Source organism: Cyprinus carpio, chromosome A23 (genome assembly GCF_018340385.1).
Source record: "Cyprinus carpio isolate SPL01 chromosome A23, ASM1834038v1, whole genome shotgun sequence".
Lineage (NCBI taxonomy): Eukaryota > Metazoa > Chordata > Actinopteri > Cypriniformes > Cyprinidae > Cyprinus > Cyprinus carpio.
This window is the reverse complement of record NC_056594.1, coordinates 22,181,082-22,189,466: the sequence shown is the minus strand read 5'-3', so window position 1 is coordinate 22,189,466 and position 8,385 is coordinate 22,181,082. Positions and strand designations below refer to the sequence as shown.

The 8,385-nt window shown below is 35.3% G+C and overlaps 1 long non-coding RNA gene across 1 annotated transcript; it reads left to right on the top strand.

Moving 5' to 3' along the window:
• Positions 1–6,005: 6,005 nt before the first annotated feature.
• Positions 6,006–7,516, top strand: LOC109086596. The gene is made up of 2 exons (XR_006153353.1): positions 6,006–6,216; positions 6,333–7,516. It is a non-coding gene; the product is annotated as an uncharacterized LOC109086596 (long non-coding RNA).
• Positions 7,517–8,385: the final 869 nt, after the last annotated feature.

The window sequence follows — 8,385 nt, the reverse complement described above, 5'->3', positions numbered from 1 at the left end:
GGACCAACACCAGCAGATGACATGGCACCCCAAACCAACACTGACTGGAAACTTTACACTGGACCTCAAGCAATGTGGATTGTGTGCCTCTCCTCTCTTCCTCCAGACTCTGGGACCCTGATTAAAAAAGGAATTGCTAAATTTACTTTCATCAGAGAACATAACTTTGGACCACTCAGCAGCAGCCCAGTCCTTTTTGTCTTTAGCCCAGGCGAGACTGTGACCGGTCTTTATCTTCTCTCTGTGTTGTGTTACACAAGGAATGCGACAGCTGAAACCCATGTCTTGCATACGTCTGTGTGTAGTGGTTCTTGAAGCACTGACTCCAGCTGCAGTCCACTCTTTGTGAATCTCCCCCCACATTGTTGAATGGGTTTGTTTCACAATCCTCTCCAGGGTGCGGTTATCCCTATTGCTTGTACACTTTTTTCTACCACATCTTTTCCTTCCCTTCGCCTCTCTATTAATGTGTTTGGACACAGAGCTCTGTGAACAGTCAGCCTCTTTTGCAATGACCTTTTGTGTCTTGCCCTCCTTGTGCAAGGTGTCTTTTGGACAACTTTCAAGTCAGCAGTCTTCCCCATGATTGTGTAGCCTACAGAACTAGACTGAGAGACCATTTAAAGGCCTTTGCAGGTGTTTTGAGTTAATAAGCAGATTAGAGTGTGGCACCAGGTGTCTTCAATATTGAACATTTCACAATATTCTAATTTTCTGAGATACTGAATTTGGTATTTTCCGTAGTTGTCAGTTATAATAATCAAAATTAAAAGAAATAGACATTTGAAATATATCAGTCTGTGTGTAATGAATGAATATAATATACAAGTTTCACTTTTTGAATGGAATTATTGAAATAAATCAACTTTTTGATGATATTCTAATTATATGACCAGCACCTGTGTATATATATATGCACTTGTGTATTTATGTACAGCTACATAATAAATTTACACAGTAGACACACATATTATGTAAACAAACACTTTTATTTTGGATGTGATTAATCGCGATTAATCGTTTGACAGCACAAGTTATTTTATGATGTATATATAACTGGACATTAAACTAACATCCCCCCAATAACTGTCTCAGCCATGTCCCAAAAAAATTACTTCAAAACATTCAAAAAGTTGTCAGGCTTCCCATAATGTCACTGATTCCTTGATTATTTGTAACTTAGCTCACCTTAGTAGACAGTCTAGGTCTGTCAGGTCTTCCCAAGTACAAACGTAAAGGCTGATTCCTTGATTAAAAATAAATACAGTGGTCACTTGTCTTAAACGGAGTTAGCAGATAAGAATATATAACGGGGGGGTCGTGGCCTAATGGTTTAGAGAGTCGGACCAATCGAAGGGTTACAAACGTAAAGGGGCGGCATGAATTGTGGGTGGGGGGAGTGCATGTACAGTTCTCTCTCCAAATACCACGACTTAGGTGCCCTTGAGCAAGGCATCGAACCCCACCACTGCTCCCCGGGCGCCGCAGCATAAAATGGCTGCCCAGCTCCGGTGTCTGTAACACAGTGTGTGTGTTTCCACTCAGTGGTCAGTCTGTCTTAAAAATATATCTTTACAAAACATATAAAAAAATATTATTTTAATGAGATTTATAAATAGCAATTTATTTTATAGACATTTATAGATAGCAATTTATGTGTAGTACACATTGTTAACAGGGTTTTGTGTATGAGATATAACATTTGGAAATAACGCAGCCTCCGACCTAACGTCAACAAAGACCTTGGATAAGCTACAGTTAGAAGCAGATTTTATGCGCGACATTACATCTAATTCAAAGAGCGGACTGTAGCTTTCAAATGATTTTCTATGTGACAGAAATTACCTCACAAGTATAACACATAGACAACAGTCATTACACGGACCTAGCACCGCCCATGCTTTTCAAAAATTCGTTAGCACGCGCTGATGTGTGTTTCAGTCAAGAGTAGCTACTCACGAACGAACGATAAAATCCATTTACGCTCTATGCAGAAATCCAAGACGCCATAATCCTTCAAACTGCAGTGATGTGGAAAAAAGGTTCTCACGTCACGTCACTTCTTCGCGCAATTTTTTGCGCACTCTGTTTTCCCGCCCCATAGTTGCCAACTCTCGCGAGACAAATAAGCAACCGCAGCTTCAAAAACAAGCCCAAAACAAGCCCAATATTTTTTTATAATTTATTATCATCAATATTATTTATTATCAATTATTTATTACCAATAACTAAGCCTGCAACATATTAAACTGAAATTACCCTTTTATCTGAAAAGCAAAAACATAAGTTTATTTTACAAAAATCAGCAAACTGCAACAAAGCAGGAACAAAACTCATCTCCAATCACCTGTGAGCACAGTAGGATTGGAGAGATGGAAAAGGCCAAATATAAAATATAAAAAAAAAAACAAATATACTCTCAGTATTAGGCATATACTGTAGGCTTACTTGTTTTTTATTACAGTGATAATAAAACATTGATACAAAACATTGAAAAAATAATAATAAATTAGGCTGCCTTATAAATTAAAGAATGTCATCCCACTCCTCTACATCTACTACTATCATTGCTTGGATTACAGCGTCACGCACATTCTTTTTGAATGTGATTTTTCTCCAATCCCTCATTTAAGAAAAATCACGTTAAAAAAAGGCGTGTGAGAAGGGGGCAGAATATTTGGCAAATTATGCTACAGCGCTTATATTTTTGCACTGATTGGCTATTAACTGTGAGCAGACAGAGTGTCAATCAATGCATTGGAGAATACAGTTAACATAAATGAAAAGAAAACGAAGTTGGTTGTCAGGTTTTCCTAACAAGCAACCATATTTTATAAAATAAGCCCAAAAACACGCAACCCTCGACCCGGGATTTTTTCACGCAACTTTACAAAAAAAGAAGCCCAAAGTTGCGTATAAAACGCAGACTTGGCAATATGCCCTTCAACCTTTTTCCGGTAAATCGGCCATCCAGTTATCATCCAAATATGAAAACAGTTAGAAAAACGAAGCAGAAAACATATTTATTAAAAAAGGGGGTAAAATTAATTGACTTCCCTTCGATTAGAAATGTTTGTTTGTTTGTTTGTTTGTTTGTGACGTTTATAAAAATAAGAAATGAACGAAAAATATTCCAAAAGAAAAGAAATCCATAGCACAAATGGAAAAAACTAACAAACGCAATTTAATATAATAAATGTAGGCCTAGTAGTTTTTCCTCTATTTATTAAAACATAAGCCAATTGCAAAACAGTCTAGCAGTCATTGTTCTGTTGTCTTGTTCCTCAGACATAACTGAAGGCTCTTAAAAAAGGGGGGGAAAATATACATCAAAATAATAAAGTTAGTAGGAACATTAACATATTAACAGATTAATTAATTTCTGGTAAAAAAAAAAAAAAAAAAAAAAAGGTTCATTATGTTTCCCACACATCCGTCTGCCTGTTCGGTGTCTAAACAGATTAATGCACATATGGATCAGTTTGAAAACGTTATAAAGGTGAGTGGACATGTGTTTGAGAGCCAGTTTTCAGTACAGCACTGCCCTCTTTTGGTGGAGCCATGTAACTGATGTCTTTGCAGGTCACTTCCTCAAAAGTCCATCTGCTCAGCTGAGTTTCAGGTCCATCATCGAGAGGACAACTCAACGCAATATCAACAAATACATTCATCAGTATGTGGGCTTTCATCTTATATTTCATCTGTGTGGAGGGTAAGATGACACACGTTACATGCATATTTTAATTGGAATTGTATTTAACTGTCCTCAATACAAAAGGTTTCAAAATGTACACTTTAAAATGTGTCTGGCAACTCTAAGCCACAGTTCCATGCCAGTATGAACATTCACAGATAAGTGAATATTCTTATGGCTTGCATAACCTTGAACTTGTGAGATAAAGCAGCTGAACATATGGCCTGTTCAGTAAGCAATATAAATTATTGATTTCTGATCTTTAGTAAATATACACAATTCATAACAAGTCTATAACAATATACAATATATGAATGTTCTGACTGTTCTAGTTAGTCATTGTTTTGTAGTCAAATTTAGAATAAATCAGCTGTGGAATCAAGCAATCCATTTCTTGATGCTGCCATGACATCAACAAAAAAAATCTATATATCTTAATAAAATACACAAGTCACCTTAGGGGAAATACTGACATAACCATTTCCTGCTGACTTACACTCTGTGTCTTTACAGTCACACAAAGCTAAATTTAGAAAAAGAAAGAAAGAAAGAAAGATTTAATTTAAGTTTTAATCATTTTTTAAATTTCTCACACACAAAAAAAAAAACTGCATCTGTTTATGTGTTAAACTAAAGAGTGCCATATTTTCATTTCTGCTGTTGGTTTCACTTTTCAAGGTAAAGAAACAACTTCTGTCCTTTACATGCAGCATTGTCTGAAACCGCAAAAAAGACTTCCTTTCTCCCTCTTTAGATCATGTTCTGTCAAAACCACAGACCTCCTGCTGCAATACAAACATGCATGAAAAGAAGAAATCAAAGATCTTGCTATTAATTCAAAACCTCATCATTTCATCATTTAACCATTCCTGATTTTTAGCCACTATACCACACTTCATCCTATAATAGTAATCGCATACTTCAAGCATGCTGCAATGGATTTTGGGAAATTTCAACTAAATGGTTAGACAACCATGCACTGTTTTATGTAGATAAAATAATTCACATCTGTGATTCAAAAGGTCCCGTAAAATAAATAATTAGCATTTACTGAAATGTATGCATGTAAATATAAATGACCTCGACTTTAGTTTGTGTCGACCGCAGTGTGTTTATGTGGTGAACTGTTGGTTCCCCAGAACATCAAACCATTGAAATTAAACCAGTGTTTAGGAACCGTAATTGTCAATACCATATCAGTAACTTGTTTACCTGTATAATTCACCTGCTTTCATACTGTTTCAGTGGGTGGAGAGGTTGATGATGCTGAAACAGTTAAAGTGATGGAGGGAGGTGTTCTCAGTCTGCAACCTGGAGTTGATGATCTAAAGGGAAATGATCAGATACTGTGGTCGTTTGAAAGTGGCAGACAATATACTCGTGTCGCGCAGATGCATCAAGGGAAAATTTACACTCAATATAACACGCAATTCACTGGCAGAGTGCAGTTAGACCAAAAAACTGGAATTTTAACCATCACAGACATCAGGACTAATCAGTCTGGACTGTATAAAGCAGTAATCATCACCAGTGCACACATCACAAGACGGAGCTACAGAGTTCATGTTTATGGTAAGTACAGCTGCAGCCTCTGCTGAAAAATAACATGTAAATTATGAGATAATAATTGATTAGATTTAGTTCCACATTGATTATTGCACTGCAATACTGGCCTCTTTAAGAGATATACATGGCTTTAAGGTGATGTGCATGTTTCCTTTTGTCCTAAAGCACCCGTCTCTGTACCAGCCATCAGGAGCAGCTCATCAGTTAGTGTGCACCAATCGACAGGTCTGTCTTTATGATTTCTATCTGAAATAATACAATTTACTGTGGACTTTTGTAGTTTACAATTCATACTTTTTTCTCTCATTTGCGAGTTTATAACGTGCAATTGTATCTGCAATTAAATTGTACATGTGTATGTGGTTTTAGTAAAAAAATAAAAAATTAAAATTCAGAACTGCAAGATGTGAACTTAAGATTCTGAGAAAAAAAAGTCAGAATGGCAAGATTTAGAAATGTAGAATTCTGGGTGAAAAGTCAGAATTGTGTGACCTAAACTTGGAATTCTGGGAAAATAAGTCAGAATTTTAAGATGTAAAACTCACATTTTTATTCCGTGGTGGAAATAAGCTTCCATAATATGATTCCAGAACTTCTACAACAATACTAAAGAAAACTTTACATCCATTTGAGTAGTTTTGATATGATGCAGTTTGTTGGACTCTTTTTGTTAATTATGATACAGTAGAAATGTCAGTGTCTTTCATGTCTTTCAGGTACACAACAGGAAACAGAGGAGTTCTGCTCTGTGAAGAATGATCGAGACGTGTCTATCTCGTGGTATAAAGGGAGTGAAATAGTGAATCAGAACAGTAATCCTGATCTCAGCATCAACCTAAGTTTACCATTAGAGCTTCATTATAATGATCCAGAGACCTACAGCTGCACGGCTGTGAATCCAGTGAGCAATAAGAGCGTCCGTCTTCACAAGAAACAGATCTGCCCACCACAGGAAGGTATGAGAAATACTACCTTTAAAACTCTCTTCCTGCCACAATAACCTCTGTGCAGCATTTTCACAAAGACATTAAATTGCACAGAAGATGTTATGAATAAGTCTCTTCTCTTTCAGATTGTCTGGATCACTGTGGCGTCACTGAGGCTCTGGTTCGTCTGGTTCTGTCTGGTCTGGTGGGAATCACTGCTGTTGGATTTCTTATTGAACATTTGAGGTTCTGCTCATCTCAGAGAAGAGCTGCTGCTTCTGTGTGATGATGATACTTCTGTGAGATTCTGAGTAATTACCATTTTCACTCTTAAAATATATATTTTGGTTCTGCTGTGAACCAGTTTTTATTAAACAATAACAACAAATAAGTTCTGTAAAATGTACAGTAGTAGAAATATTTTAGATTATACTCTGAAAAAAACAAAAGGAATTTCTATTATAACAAAGAGGCTTATTCCTATGTGGCCTGCTGTATAAAAAATATATTATTTAATTTGACAATGAAACAAATGAAAGTAATTTTAAGAGTCATGGTAGAAATAGTTCCTTGACTGAATGGTTAACCAGTGTTTAACTGGTAACTAGTGCCTATATTGTGTGCATATATAGTGTGCATACCATTGCTGCACTTTTTTGTTGTTAGACAATATACACAAAATGTTTTTATACTTGTATTTTATTTTATTTTTTGCACATTTTGTGTGTGGGGATTTAGAATGTTAGAACTAGAACTAGTTTACAAAATGTAGCTTTTTCCTGTTTTAATTAGCAAATCTTACAGCTAATGATAATTAGGGACACCAATATGAAATCTGATCATTTCTTTAATGAGATGCAAAGTCTTTTCTCTGTATGTCTACTTTCTGTTGTTACATCACAAGAATCAGTTTAGCCAACACACAAGTTTGTAACAGAAAGGAAAGCATTTAAGATGATACAAAACTTTTTTTATTTAATCTTTCAACTGTTTTGGTTCTGCTTCCATCTTTCAATCCAATCAACTGATAATTCTGCATAACCAGTTTTACTCTGAAGACATTTTTTTGTATGATTATGCAGATTTTAAGAAATACACTGTTGTAAATCTATTTATTCAGAGAAGATTAACAAAATGTACAGTCTTCAGTAACACTGGAATATATTTTAAACAATAAAATAAATACAAACAATACAAATAATCAACAGAATGCACAGACGATATAAAATCGTATAATGCTGCTCACAATTCATACAGGAACAACAAATAAACTAAAAAAAAGTGCGAAAACCATCTTGGTCCAAAACCAACAGCTTATATCAACAATTAAGTAAAAAAAAAAAATACTTTCTTGAATCTCCACTGGTAAGTTAGGGTTTAAATAAACAAATCAGTAAATCACACATGATCCCAAAATCGCCAGCTGATTTTCAAAAGGACTCTTATGTTAAACTAAATTGAATGCTAAAATCTAATATATAAAAAATACCGAGCTTACTACTTAGAGTGCATAAAAGCTATGATAAGCGCTACAGTATCTGTATGAACACTTAAAAACTAACAAATAATTCAGCTACCCATTTAAATGCCAAAATGATATAAGTGTGCTTTTTCTTTGCAAACTAATTTGATAAAACAAAGGAGGTATTTTTAGTGTACAATGGTGCTACAATTACAAGAAACAGTTATTTAGCCATTTATACTGATGCTATAGTCTTAGATTAAACAGTATTTCTAAAGCTTTGGCATCATCTGGTGGACAATCTTCAGTGTTTGGAGACTTATTATTAAATTATAAAATGACAAACGGGACACCCTAATGTCTTGTGGAGTTCAAGGATAGATAAGCAATGTTATAATTAACAGCTGTTGTGTCAGTAGCTGCCTCTCAGTCACTTGAGATCTCTTGGTAAAACAGCACCAGTGTCCCAGGGTCAGCACAGTGGTTACATTCCTCAGTGGTTCCTTACAGCCGACCCGTCTTGTTATTTCATTCAGCTTAGTCCTGCACTGGATGAGCTTGCAATAATACAGTAACTATAAGTAACTTCCATGATCACTTAGTGAGTGTTGGCTGAGGCACCTCCTGCAAGTCAATAGAAAAATATAATTACAGGATGTCATGCAAATCCAGTCAAAATAATGATGTAGATGTCAAAATAAAAACTATAACTACTTTAGTGTTAATCATTTTTATTG